The following is a 14,941-nucleotide window of genomic DNA, read 5'->3' on the forward strand; positions in this document are numbered from 1 at the left end:
AATTTGCTAGAGTAGATATATGTTTTAAGATTGCATCATGTGGTCATGATAACAGGACAGTGAGACATGAAAGCTTAAAGATAACAGTATCTTCCCTGCTAACAGCCCGCTGTGACTCTCCTGTATCTTGCAGTTCACTTTCTTATTTCTTTACCATATCTTCCCTCCTTCCCAAAACCCGGTTAACACACACTATGTAGCTTCTCACTGGATGCCTGGAAATGGATCTGGAAAATCTGGGCTCTTTCCTTAGAGGAACTATGGGGCTTGAGCGTATTTGGTGCTGCCCCTCCTCCAGCCCAACCAAACATCCAGCAGCGCAGTGAGTGGTTGTAAAAGCATGATGCAATCCCTGCCTGCCACATCTGATCTAGGAAACAACGTTAGATGGCCTTAACAAAAAATAATAATAATTAAAAAAAAATAGCATAACCAGTTCTTCTGTGTTGGAACTGAAACATTGAAAATCAGAGAAGAATATTGAAGCAGAGCAGCCAGCACATCCATCTCAGGTACATCAGACCAAATGGAAATCCATGTCCAATACATACAAGGAGCCTAAATACCTCGATGTCAGTAAGACTGACTCAGCCTGGTTACAGGGAGGCTGGTGAGGTACAGAAATGGGGTCATTAAACTGGTGTGCAGACTGTTTTGAAGGCAGATCTGACCAGGATCTGGGATCCAGGTCTGGCATAACTGTGTCAAGTGCAAGAGACTAGGGAATGCAGGTCTTGAACATAAACAGAATTTGCCACTAAATAAATCAAGATTTTTTTATTTATTTTTTCCCCCCATAACTCCGGTGTATCTCTTATTGCTAATGAAATAAACTATAATAACACGTGGATAGGGCTCACTAAAAAGGGGGGGGGGGAAACATTGAAAAATATTTACATGTATCTGTGTCAAATCTTCATATTTGGCTTCTTTATTGGCTGTATTGACTTTATTGACATATTTGAGATTATTGACTGGTGTTTGGGATAAAGCAGCACTCCAAGTCTGCAGTGAGTGCTACAAATGTGGCCTGAATCAGGGACAGGCAAAGGAGCAGTGGCCTGTTTGTCAGTATCCACTTGCCCTGTATCCTGCAAGTCTCACAAAAATTGATGTTGGGAAATTCTTGTCACTTTAGAGACAGATTTATAAGATTTTGGCAAAACTCCTCAGAAGTAAATTTGCTAAGCTCTGGCTCAGCTTTGACCCTGAATTCTCCTGAATCTGGATATGGTTTAATTTCTAGCTATAGATTTTATATATGTTTTACCATGAACACAAAGACCTCCTTTTAATAAAGGGAGGAAAAGAAAGATGTAACAGGGGAATTCATAGCTCTGTGTTTGTCCCGTTGGGTCCAGAAGCAGAAAATGGGTGGTGGAGTAAAGAGAAGGTAGAAAAGAAAATCACAGCCGTCTTGTCAAACTAGCCTATTTCTCCATCCTTCTAAGATTTATCTTTTTCTCCCTTTGTTACTACTGCCTTGAAGATGAAGGCAGTGTCCCTTCTGGATTACAATCCCATGGCTACTGCTTGTGGAGCATCTCTGAACCTCTTGCTGATACAATTCACAAAGCTTCACACCACCCTTGTGAGAGGAGTCAATATCATTAAGGACAATTGTACCTTACAATACATTTCTTAATGCCCCATCTATGCCACAATTAATCTCCAGTTCCAATCCAGTATTTGGCCTTCCAAGGTACACATTTACTTTCCAAAGCATGTAGTAATGATTTTCTGTCCCTGGCTCCGACTTTCCAGTGGTGTAAATCTATACAGAGCCTGCTCTGGCTCATTTTACACCAGCCCATCATCTCAGACGCTCTCTCTGGTATTTGTTGTCTGGTGGTGTTGTGGGTCATTAAGATAGATGCTTGTGGCTACCTCGGGACAGACGGATGTCAGTGTTGGGAAGATGTGTTTCCTTATATATGGTTTGCTGCACTCAGTGGGATATTTCAAGGTGGGAAGAACTATCTGAATACAAAGTGGAATTGAGTTTACAGACTGTCACGACTGTTGGGCTCGAAGGCACCCAAGAAGAGCTCATTTTTCTTCTCAGAAGACAGGATCAGTCATATCTACTTGGTTATAGATAAAAGTTTGTTTATCCTGCTCTTTTGGGTCTAGAGTCCTGGAGTGGCTGTGTGAACGAAGGATTTCAGATTTCTTGGACTTTGCCATTTTACAGTGTATTGTTGGAGTAAGTATATTTTACCTTATCGTAAATGTTACATCTTCCAGCCAATATTTTTATACTAGCACCTGGAATCCTCTATTAAAGGAAGAATTATATATTTATTTTGAATTAAGTTTTGAAGCATCCTAATCACTGGACCTCCCTCTCACCCCACCTCTCAGCTCTTGGGGGAATGAAAGAAAAATGAACGTTTAAGGCCAGACACGATGTGAAGTCAAAGAATGCCTCATGTATCTGTTAAAAAGCATCCCAAGAATTTAAGCAACTTTTGTGCTTCTCTAAAGCTTGACTCCCGATCTGGAATGTTTGGGATCAAGAATTCTGCCTTGGGAGACAGCAAGGAAAAATGTGGGCCAATTTACCTGCCTCAAGCACATAACACACGAGTGTTACCCTGCCCAAATTGGAAGTGAGAAAGCTGAATAAAGCCTCAGACAAGAAGTGATAAATGCAGCTGTCATTTGGGTATGTGGGCATGAACTGGGAAGAGGACACAAGTGTTCTCCAGCTTTTGGCTAAGTTTGTGATTCAAACCCATCCAGGGTAACACCTTGACCCTCTGAAAGAACATCCATAGCTCACACTGAAATGCTGGGGAGCCCTTTGCCTGTGTCTGAGGGGCTAATTGGGCTCTTAATTGCCTAGCATGTCTGCACGAGAAAGGTGTATGGTAATAATAATGCAGTAAATGAGAACACTGGCTATTTGAATATCACTTCCTTTGTCAGCTTTATTTCACTTAATAATGTGACATGGCTTGGGGAGGGAAAAAATTTATTAACCTTGCCATTTTTAAGCATGAATTGCTGGGAGTTTTTCTGCTGAAATTCAAGTCCTTAACTTTCTTTGATATTTAGGAAATTCTTAGTTTTATCTCCATGGAAGACTGCTTCAGGATGAATAAGTCTTTTTGGGGGGTAGGAGGAGAACACAGAGTAAACCATGATTTGGGAATTGCGTGTAAAGTATCCTGGCATTGTTAAAAGAAAGTGGGAGGGGAAGTGTAGTGAAAATGAGTGAAGGAACGGTATTGTAATCTGCTTTATTGCATCCCGAGATGCTTGACTTAGCCTCATTGTCATAGCAAGATGATGTGTACCCTACGAGTGTATAAAAATATATGAACTCCTGGGACAATATAGTTCAATCTGCTCTGCTATTACCCATCATGCTCATCTGAGCACACTACAGCTATTAGATCTGTTTGTGAAACAGCTGAGCCCATGGATGGATCTCCTGCCACGGAGCTGGAATGTACAGTTGAGACAGGGTCTGAATGTACAATACATGGAAGGAGAAACAATGGAAATGAATGTACAATGGGGATGACTGCACAATGGGAGGTGCAAGAGGAATGAATCTGCTCCTACTGTGGGTATGTAATGGTAAAATAGACAGATTGCCATCTATAATTCATGGTGTTTGCTTCCCCCTTCCCCTTGTCAGATAGCCCTCAATCAGTCTGACTTGCAGAAGCCATCCTTCACGACTGAAAGTTGTTAAAATGCTGTCGTGTTTAACCCCAGAGGTAGCTGCATTTTAAACACAGGAACGGAGCTGTGCATGTACAGAAGACCATCTCCTGTTCTCCTTCCTTCCTTCTCCAGAGGGACCAAAGAAGGGCTACCCCTGGATGAGGAGCAGCAAGACCAAAGCAGCTCACTGCAATGTGCGTAGAAAGGAAAAGCAGAACAGCACCCAGGGAGCCAAGACCCCTCCTGAAACTGTTTTAAAGGTTAAGAATATACACACCAGAATATGTGTATAAGAACATATACATTCTTGTAGGAAACCTTACATTAATATTCTTAAAGGGGTGCCATCACAATCCTAATAACAATTAATTTTTAAGGCCCCTGAAAACAAGTATTGAACTATACATGCTACTAACACTGCTATCACTGATGCTTGGCTATCAGTGGCACCATGAAGTAACTGAGTGACATTCTTCTAATTCCACATTGTGATAGTTTTTACAGAGTTTTTCTAATAATGTTATTTCTAAATGGACTGGAAATACTATGTTTCCCACACCTGCATCTTTGTATTTCTGTCTGTAAGTAAATTTCCTGCATTCATCTTAGGAGAATTATAAAATGTTAAAAATGCATTTTCTTGACTATTCCTGCAATAGTACTCTCCACCAAGAGAGAAAAAAGAGAGGGGGAAAAAAAAGGGCAAATAACAAAAGCTTGTCCTGTTATTTCCTTTTCTGGGTAATTGCATTTTCCATACCTCCCCCTTCAGAGGCATTTACAGTGAGTTCTACCTTCCATTGCTTCTATTGATTTGTAGCTCTGCAGGGTGAAAACCAGACCTTGGCAAAGCCAAGGGGAGTTTTGACTTCATTCTTTAAGAACAAATTCACTGGTGTGCTGAATCAATGCAAAGAGTTGGAGCACTGGCCTGTTAAACTGGATTTGTAACTGCTGCTCAGAGCTACAGCCATGCAAGGAGCCAAACTCTACTGCTGAATTTAGCATTTACGTTTTGGATGCCTTTTTAATGGCTGGGTAACATGTGCTAGAGGCAGGTGAAGGCCTGGGGCATCTCTTTCTGCTCATACAATTTGTTTATGGGTGGGGAGTCACCTTCTTGGTTTAGCCCTACAAGCAGGAGCCTTGTTCAGAGCTGCCCAAAGGGGCTTTGGGACAGCCTGCTCTGAGATACCCTGCTGTGGGACACCCTGATGTGGGCAGAGCTGAGGAGATGGAGCAGTGCTGCCTAGTGAGGTGCATAGCCATATAAAGTATCTCAAGCACAGCTGCCCAAACTGGCATGTTTTTCGTAGCAGAAGGTAGATTTAAAACCCCCAAAAAGCCGTAACTCCCAGTACACCCAGTAGAACCCCAGCAAGGAAATCCATGACAGAGGAAAGAATGGAGCATCGTCTCTGAGAACACATCAGGCTTAAGAGCTGAATAAAGCTGTTGACCTTGGCCTGTTTGTTGGCTATATCATCAGATCAATTATATACAATGGTTAATAGCATTGCCTAATTACTTCCTAATTTCTTCAAGAATACCCCAAGCATAAGAATTCAATTAACTGCAACTAAACAAAAAGTTTGAAGTCTGAGCTATTCTCTTATTGACATCATTTGGATGAAGAGTGTGAGCACAGATGATACATTTGTTAGAGAATCCAATTTTTAATTAATTTTAACTTATAATCTAATGAACAGGTTTCTCTTGTAAATTCTCTGAAAATTTCTTTCATCCTCCGAAAGTAAGAATGCTAAGTTTCAGAAGAATAAGGTGCTGTTTGCTTGCAAAACAATAAGACAGAATCCTTTCATTGTAAAGCAGAAAATTAATTTTTAAATAAGCAGACCAAGGCTATGTTCCTGCATTTATTAGATTTCCTTATGCCGGATGACCTCCTAACAAATGAAAAATATAAAGAGGTCAGATGTTTCTAGAAAATATGTGGGATTGTGGTATCTGGTAATGTTTTGCCAGATTTTCCTTCTTTTCCTCTAAGTTTTGGACTGCTTACTAATGACTTGGTAATGCAGTTCAGCATGCATGATCTCTAAAACACTTTGATGACTGCTGAAATGCACAGCCCTGTCCTGATACACCAGGGAAGAGATTTCATCCAGTGTGTCCACCGGAGCTTAGTTCCAGTGATTGAGATTCCTGGTTTTCGCAGGAAATCTGTGATGGTGAGCAAAATGCAGCAGTCACTGAAGCCCAGGGGTGTAATCCAAGACCCAGCACAGATAAAATCATACCCTGGTGTCACTGCTTGGGGAAACTGCTCACTGAAGGTCCTAAGAGCACATTGGTGGTCCTGCCCCTGTGTGATCACTTGGATGAAAATTCCACTGAAGCCCAGCTCTCCTGGACACTTCATGGGATTACACACAGAGCTGTACATGGGGCAGACAGGTTATAAATATTATATTAATATATCATAAATATTATAAATATAAATATACTCTGGTTATGTCTGAGCCAGAGTTGCTACTTCACCCCCTGTTTGGGTAAATGCATCAGCACATTGAGGCTACACATAGTGCAGTAACTGCTGCCATGAGGAACAAAAGCATATTATTTTCTCCCTTTAAGCCTTAGAATGCTGAGAAACGGTGATGTCCTCCCTTTTTTTGCAGGTTCATATGTGGGCAGCTATTTGGGGCGGGTTCTGCTTTTGTTTGCACTGCAACAACCATGATACAACAGAGTTTTTACTAAGCCATGGGGGCTAATGCCTGTGGTACCAGATTAAAAACCTTTTGTACTCTCACACTGTGTGCTTGTTTTGGCTAGGGTGGAGTTATGAGGAAAATTGTGTTTTGTGGGGTTTTTTTTTGTGCTGGAGACGATAGTGACAATACAGGGATGTTTTAATCATTGCTATGTGAGCACTGCGTGGCATTGAGCCCTTTCTGCTTCTCACCCCACCCCACCAGCGAGGATGCACGAGAAGGTGGGGGAGGACACAGCCAGGACAGCTGGCCCCAGCTGACCACAGGGATAATTCTTAGAAAGCTGGGGAATGAGGAAGGGTGGCACAATTGCAGTGATGGTGCTTGTCTTCCCAAGTCAACACTATGCATGAGGGAGCCCTGCTCTTGGGGAGATGATGGAACACCTGTCTGCCCATGGGAGTGCTGGATGAATTCCTTGCTTTGCTTTTTTCCTGTGTGCTGCATTTGCTTTACTTATCAAACTATCCTAACCCTTGAGTTTTCTCACTTTTACTCTTCTGATTCTCTCCTCCATCCCACTGCCAGGGAGTGAGTGAGCAGCTGTATGGGGATGAGTTGCTGGCTGGGTTTAAGCCACAACATCCCAGCAGGAGGCTGAACTACTTGGATATGCTGGAAAATGAAGATAAAACGACTTTAATGCAAAGGGGATGCCCCAAGATTATAGGAGACATTAACATAGGCCATAAATAAAAATTTAACTCACAAAGAAGAATCTACAAGGAAGACCTAGCTGTGAGCTTCCCAGGTTGGGCATTAGCTGTTTACTTGCAGGAGCATGAATGCCAGTGGAAATTTGCAAAAAATCCCACTGAACTGCTGAAGGTGTTACCAGGTCTTAGGATGTCCTCAGCAGAGCCTAGCATCTGGCTCAACTGAGCTTCACACCTGACGGTTAATGTTCATATTTATCTGTTTTCTCCTATTTTGCTAAAATTTGACTGTAATACTGTCAGCCATTTTTTTATTCTTGTAAGGAGTGACAAAAGGACATTTTTCCTGTCTGGAAAACTGTGAAATGCGTTTGCTTTTAAGTTTTGTTACAGAAAGAGAAACCCAGCCAGCCTTTGAACCCTGACATAGAGACAATTCTCACTGAAGATGGGTTGATTTCTTCACTAGATTGCAGGAAAAGGAGGAGGCGAGGGCAGAGACAAGCATGTCAAGATGTGGTAATGAAAATGCTCACAAGAAATATGTTAGATCAGTAAATACCCTCTAATGGCATTTGCACTTATTTAACATCTCTTTTACACATCCAGTATGGATTAGGGAAGCCTTAATATAAATGTGAATTGGGGTCACAGCAAGAGAAGGAGAGAGAAGGAGATGGGCACAAACTCCAGATGATGTTCTCAAGTGGGATGCACTGGCACAGCTCCTGAAGTGTGGTGGGTAAAGTTTTGGCCATGCAGTGTATTCCCACACACAGATGAAGACACACAGATGCACGTACTTTTCCTTAAAAATAGCAAGCTTTTGCTGGGCCACACTTCCCATTAAAGAGGACTTACATCCTATGAAAATTCATAAACTCTGCAGGCGTTTCTACGGCGATTTGACGGAGTAATCTCCCGTCATCTCAGCTTCTTGGTGACAATGACAAGAGGAAGATGGATTTATCAAATACACAGTGACATGTTTATGACCCTGTTTTGCATAAGCAGGAACCTGAGCCAAAGGCTGTGCAGCTTGAGATAGCAAGAGGGTTTTTATAAATATTGTGACAAGCAGAAGTGATATTTGGAAGAACATGAAAAAAAAATCTTACAGTATTTCTTCTTTTTTTTTTTTTTTTTAATTTGAGACAGACCGCATTGTGGTGGTGCGGGGGAAGAAAGCCTTTTCCCACACTTCTCCACAGTTCAATTTCTCGAGGGCATGAAGGCTTAGCTCTCCATCTCACCTTGAAAAGTTTTTCTGTTAACCCTTCTCCTCCCTCTGTGCAGAACACCCTTTTAATAAAAATGTCATTAGGATGGGGGCAGGGGGAAATTCTCTCCATCTTTCATCAATACGAAAGTCACAGGGAGAAGCTATAGGAACACAGATGGCAACAATAACTCCATGTATGACATGCACACAGACATGCCAGTCCCAGCTCCAGATGCACTGCTGCCTTTCCCAGCGTGGCTCTCAGATGGGGAGCACCACTAGAGGGACCACACACCGTGTTTTTGCCCTATTCTTGCACAAAAACCCCTTTCTGTTACGGTATTACTGCAGCTCCTAACCAGTGATCGAGGCAGTTCATAGGGTGCCCCCTCGGGCTGCTTGATGCCATATCAAGTTTTCGTCTCTTGGAAGCAGGGCTGGACCTCCAGAGTTGTGAAAGGGCTTTGGTGGCCACGTTTAGCAGGATCTTCTGCAGACACCATGTCTTTGCCACCAAACTCACCCATTCAGTGCCTTAGGCTGAGCACTGAGAGATGGACACAGATTTGCCTTCTCAAACACAGGGATGGATGAGCCCTTTGCTGCTTTGCCCCCTCAGCAGCCCTGCCTGTGTGAGAAATAGAGCTGTCAAGGGTTGTCGAGACAGCTTCAGCCTGAGGTGTGTCCGCCAGAGGCCGTGGAGATGCTCCCAGCTCGGGAGTCTGGGGTGTGCTGAGGTTTGCACAGCTGTGCCATGCCCGGGAGGATGCACAGCAAAGGCAGGAGCAGGGGATGAGTGATGGTGTGGAGACGAGGACTGAGCCCCACGGTTTTACATTCACCAGTCCTGCTGCAGGGGGTATCCTGAGCACTGCTAGATACTCTTCTGGAGGCTGGCAGAGAGATAATAAAATGCTTGAGCTGTCTTTCAACATCTCATAAAACCAGGAGGGCTGGTTGAAAGTGCAGTAAATGAATCACAAAGAGCTAAAGAAGGAAAACATGAGTAAGAAATGTACTTGGATGTGTTTTTCCTCTCTGGATTCCATCATTTTTGTGATAATTTATACACCAAATTAGAGGATGAAGCTAAGAGAGCAACCATGTGGAAGAAAGGGTTGTGGGTACTCAGAGAGCTCATGTGCTAGACAGAACCTCAACCAAAACCTGCAATGCTCAATGTGAAATACAGTCTTTGTTTTAAGTTTGTTTTTCTCCCTCCCTTACTCTTCTTTTTTTCTTCCTTCAGATAAATATATTAATTAAATGACTCTTCCTTAGAATTACACAGAAAAGGGAGTTCAGGAACCTTTATTGAACCGACCTGTAAAACTAGAGCAAAATCAGCTTCTCTGTTGTTTCCCCTAAATGATTTTTCCATTGCATTTCACATCTTATCAGGGACTTGTTTGGGCTTGAAACTCTGAAGCTTTTTCTGTAGGTCAGTTCAATAAGGCACTCAAAGCTGCTTTTCTCTCCATTGATTGGGGTGTTTGGTATGGTTTTAGTTTCCTTTTTCCTTTTTTTTTTTAAGTAAAATAATAATCTATGGTTTTGGGTTCTTTTCCTTCCCTTTTTTGTCTTTTTATTTCTTTTATCTCTAAAGAAAAATAGATATTTTATCATTCTTGGTCCATCATAAAAATATTCCCTTTCCTACAATAAACTTATCCTCTTTCTTTACCTGGTATCTAGAGAGGACTCTAGTTTCTTCACTAACACTGCAGTGTTATAAAATTTGACTGATAGTTTCAGATTCAAACAGTTATTTCAACCAGACATGAGATAGGAGCAAAACAACATCTTCACCAACCATTCTACCCCTGGGTAAATTGTACCCTCTCTTTTCATGACCTACAGCCTTTGGCACAAAAAAGTTCATTTGCTCCAACCTCTCTTTTTGCCATCATATCTAAGGAAGAGATGGACACAGGTTGAGATTGAGGGGAATGGACAATGTGTGAAGATTTTTAGGAATTAAATAATAATTGGGGGACAGGCAATACACAGGGAGATGAGGATGACTCCACAGGTTCCTGGGATCTTCTCAGGTGCTGGGTAGTGGTAATTGTTATGACAAATATGTACCCACAAGTAGGAAATCACCTGTCCCTGTTCCCCTGTAGCCACCTGACTCCAGGAGCAATAGTCCAGCACAAGGTCAGAGATGGGCTCCTGACTCCCATCTCTCCTTGCTGCCATTTTTCTCCAAGAGCCCTTCTCAACCAGCTCCTGATTACTCCTATTCTCAGAGAAGAACCACCAGAGCAGTGGTTTCAGGCAGCCCCTGGCACCTCTTCAAGCAGCTCTGGGCCTGCAGTGATGAGCAGGGATACCTGAAAACCCAAGGAACCTCTGTGACTTTCACAGGGATTGTCTGGGAGGATGAAATCCAAGAGCCCCTCTGATAACACACATGACAGCTCCTCCCCACAGCCTCTGTTCCAGCTTGAGGCAGCACCACAGAATCCCAGGTGGCCAGATTTGAAATTTCTATAGGTCTTTAGAAAAGTCACCCTTCCTTCTGGGCATTAGTAAAAAATTCCTGCTTCCATGATTACATATTTTATCTTTTGTGTTGTATTTCTACCTCCTCCCTCCTCCAGCTTCTCTCCTCTCACAACAGTTTCATGCAAACCTAAGATTTCTGTGGGGAGTGGTAGGCAATAGAACTCTGTTGTCTAATGGGACTTCCACCAGCATCCTTCCTGGCATTTCACCCTTCATATTATAATTTATAGTGTAATGTAATTTTTTTCATATCACACTATAACATAAATTATTGCCAGTTTGTCCTTAACACTCAAGGAGACAGTCTAGGGATTTTTGAACCAGGAAAAAGGATGAGAGAGAGAGAGAGAGAGAGAGAAAGAGAGATGGAAGGATTGAAGGGGTGGGAGAAAAGGGGGGATATGAGCAAAGAAAGGGATAGGAGAGAGAGATGAATAATGGAAGGAGGGAGAGAGAAAGAAAATTTATTTTTTAGAAGCAGAACTCCCAAAGTTAAACTAGCTTTTCTGAGGGCAAACTTAGTAAATAAAATTAAAGAGGAAAACTTTTTGTTCCAATAACTTATTATAATGCTCTGCTTCAGCCTAGGATATGTCAATGAGTCCTCAGTGGATGAGACAGGAGAGAGTCTGGGAAAAAGACCATCAGCCTGAAAAATAATGTATTTTTAAGTTTTCTTAGCTTTCTCACTAATATGTCCCTTAAATTATTAAAAGTGAAAGACATTTTAATATCATTTGGAGGCTGTTTGTTCATTTCTGGCATCTCATTTCACCTGGAGAATAACATTACAGAAGACAGCTTTACTGTCTATTTACTTTATTATTGTAAGTTATTTCCATTATGCACGCCGTTAGGAGCCCCACTTGGTTAGGTGCTGCACAGATGTGTCCCAAGGCATGAGCAGCCCATTTAGCTGAGGAGACTGCAGGGACTGTGCTCCTGTCCCCTCCTCTCTGAGCTGGCACAGCTCCATGGGCACAGCCATGCTCTGCATGCGGCAGTGCTGGCAGAAGACTGCTTCTGCGTTCTTCATTTGCATCACTTGAAGAAATCATCACACTCTGCTGACTAAAAAATGCCCTCCCTCCGCTCACATATCCCCTGCCTTCCTTTGGAAGCCTCCCCAAAGCAGAGAGAGAGAGAGCAGCAGAGGTGCCCTTGTGTGGTCAAGCCCCTGGGGACACCCTGCAAGCAAGTCCCAAAGATTGCCACATTCTTCCATAATCAATGGCTCTCAGTGAAGGAAAAAAAAAAAAGGAAAATGGAAACAAAATGTTTTTAAACATACATATGATTGAGGCTTAAAACTACCAGGCCAGAAAGAGCCATTTGACTGCTGGCTGTGGTTTCCTGTGTCTGACAGGCTGGTCTGTGTCCCTGCATGGCAAGGCACAAGCTGGTCCCAGCCTGGGCTGTCTCTGCCGTGCTGCAGGCAAATGTGCTGCTGTGTGCCAGGTGGGCACACTTGTGAGCTGGGACAGCTGGAGATAAACGCTGCAGCCAGCTCCTGCTGACAGCAACCTGGGCCACTGTACCAGCATTTGGTGCTGGATCACATCACACTTCATTTTCCTACACACCCAGTACAGGAGGACATCATGAGAGAAAAGGAATTTTGGAGAAAGCATAGAATCACAGAATGGTTTGGGTTGGAATAGACCTTAAGGATCATCTTGTTACACCCCTTGCCAGGGCAAGGACTCCTTCCACTCCTTCCAACAGGTTGCTCAGAGTCCCATCCAGCTTGGCCTTGAACACTTCCAGGGATGGGCCATCTCAAACTTCTCTGGGCAATCTGTGCCATTGTCTCAGCACACTCACAGTCAAGAATTTCTTCCTAATGCCTAATCTAAACCTGTTGTCTTTTAGTTGAAAGACATCACCTTTCGTCCTTTCAGTACAGGTCCTTTTAAAAAGTCCCTCTCCTGTTCTCTTTTAGAACCTTCTGTTACCAGAAGGTGCTGGAAGGTCACTCTGGATCCTCCTGCTCTCCTGGTTGAACAACCCCAACTGTGTCAGCCTGTCTCCATAGAAGAGTTGCCCCAGCCCTCTGATCATCTTTGTGGTCCTTCTCTGGACCTGTTCTCACAGGTCTTGCCTATGCTGAGGGTCCTAGAGCTGGATTCAACACTTCAGGCAGAGCCTCATAAGAGCAGAGGGGGAGAATCACCTCTCTACCTGCTGATCACACTGCTTTTGATGTAGCCCAGAAATCAGTGCCTCCTTCCCCTCTTCGGACAGCTTTCATGAGGCATTAAGTGCTGGGAAAATAGCTGGGCTTTTGGATCAAGATTTTTACTATAGCCCAGCTCTCCTCCTTCCTTTCACTTCCCTCCCTTAGCTCCTCTTTCTTCTTGGTTTTCAGCAGCTGAAGCAGAGCAGAGAGGTTACAAAACCACCCAGAGCCTCCAGCTGCAATAATCACTCGGGCTTGTGTAGGATTTACACTCTGCAGTTGTAGGATTACATCTATAAACAGCTCAGAGAAAGAAAATAAAAGGAAAAAATACTTTGCCACATCCTTATCCCTCTCCTTTCTCCATGCCCTCAGTTCCAAACCTCCTTGGCCCAGGACCTGTGAGAGCCTTGGTGATTTTTAACTCCTCTTTCCACCCTACTCTTCTCCCACAGCCTTGCTCAGTTACTTGAGCACAGTATTTTAGGGCAGCACCTCACATATGACTGCTTTAAGTATATGGTGTGTATTTGTCTTTTTGCCCACAGCTTGTGCAGGATGCCTATGGTTTAGTAAAGCCAAGCACTTCATCATTTGATAATCAGCCAGAGTCTGACACCTTTCTTTCTAATGTGCTGCTCCAAGAGCCATACAACTTCTGCAGGATCTGCTTCGTAAATGTCTTTGCAAATATGAGCAGCTGGGTTAGAAATGTATATCCACTTTGCTTTTCAGAGGAGGGAATATCAATCCTCCAAATGGGAATCAGAATCAATGAAGGTGTAGAAGGGTCCTGTCACATCAGCCTCAAATTTCTTGGTGGAAGAACCCAAAATAGTGACAGCACTGCTGGAAGACTCTCTACTTCCTGGAAGTCTGAGGAATTCCTCACCAAGTTATGCATAAAATCTGCCTCCTGCTTTTTTCAAATGTAATTTTCCTGGACACATCTGGTCATCAAGCTTTGCTTGTGGCAGATCCAAGCCCTTCCCATTTCACCACCAGAAGGGAATGCCAGTCCTGTTACGCTTAGTCTAAGGATTTGTCTGGGTTTCATTTTCTGCCTGATTGTAAATGAAGTTTGTCCATCCTAACCTCTGGGGGCAGGTCATGTTTTTTGAGCTGGTAGAGACTCTCAAAAGAAGGATTGTAAAGTGGAGTTGCAGTCTAGAGAAAGTCTGTAATAATAGACACACCTGTATTAATTAATCACTCTGCTGAAACAACACACATGCCTCAACTGAGGCTCACTGCATGGACCCACACTGCATTCTTTCACCTTCTTTCATCTCCTTATTTCTTAGAAATATTTTTTTCACTCTCCAAGTCCAAGTTCATGTCCAGACTTGTTTCCTTTTTCTCCTTTGTCTTCACACCCTGAGCAGAATTTAACTTAATATGTTTACTTAGACTTTTTTGTCAGCCGGCTGAGCAGAACCATTACACAATAGGAACATATGTCAGCCTCTCATGGACTTATCCCTGTGTTTTTGACATGATGAATTCAATCGATTGGTAAATGGGTAAATAGTGAGAGAAATTGCTTTCTCTCATTACTCTGCATGGCTGTGTCATTACCCTTTAATATTACATCATTATTGACTGATGCAGCCTGTCAAGATATGGCCAGTGGGATGTAATGCAGTGGTAGGAGATGTGCAAAATATTACACTTAAAGTCTACCTGTGTATGTATGGGTGAAAGAGGGAGAGGAAGTGATATGTGGAACCCCAGCAACCAAAATGAACAAGCCTGCTTCTCACTTAGTCTCATACTCCAGTCTGTGATGAATGCTTTGGGAAAGTTGCCCCACTCTTAATCAAAAGGACCAGATCCCATTTAAGCCACGCCAGCAAGACTGGATATCCCACACACTCATCCCACCCCTGACATTCCTGTTCCTTACTGTAAAAACTCCATGACTTTTCTCTTTAAATACTATTATGGCTTGATCTAA

At 43.0% G+C, this 14,941-nt stretch overlaps 1 protein-coding gene across 9 annotated transcripts in view; it reads right to left on the reverse strand.

The window, feature by feature from the left end:
• CELF4 (CUGBP Elav-like family member 4) overlaps nucleotides 1-14,941 on the reverse strand; it is a 694,539-nt gene that overhangs the window by 204,508 nt on the left and 475,090 nt on the right. The gene's annotated exons all lie outside the window — the stretch shown is intronic.

Source organism: Pseudopodoces humilis, chromosome 4 (assembly GCF_049639895.1).
Source record: "Pseudopodoces humilis isolate 2021_Gansu_Grassland_sample_001 chromosome 4, ASM4963989v1, whole genome shotgun sequence".
NCBI classification, from domain to species: Eukaryota; Metazoa; Chordata; class Aves; order Passeriformes; family Paridae; genus Pseudopodoces; species Pseudopodoces humilis.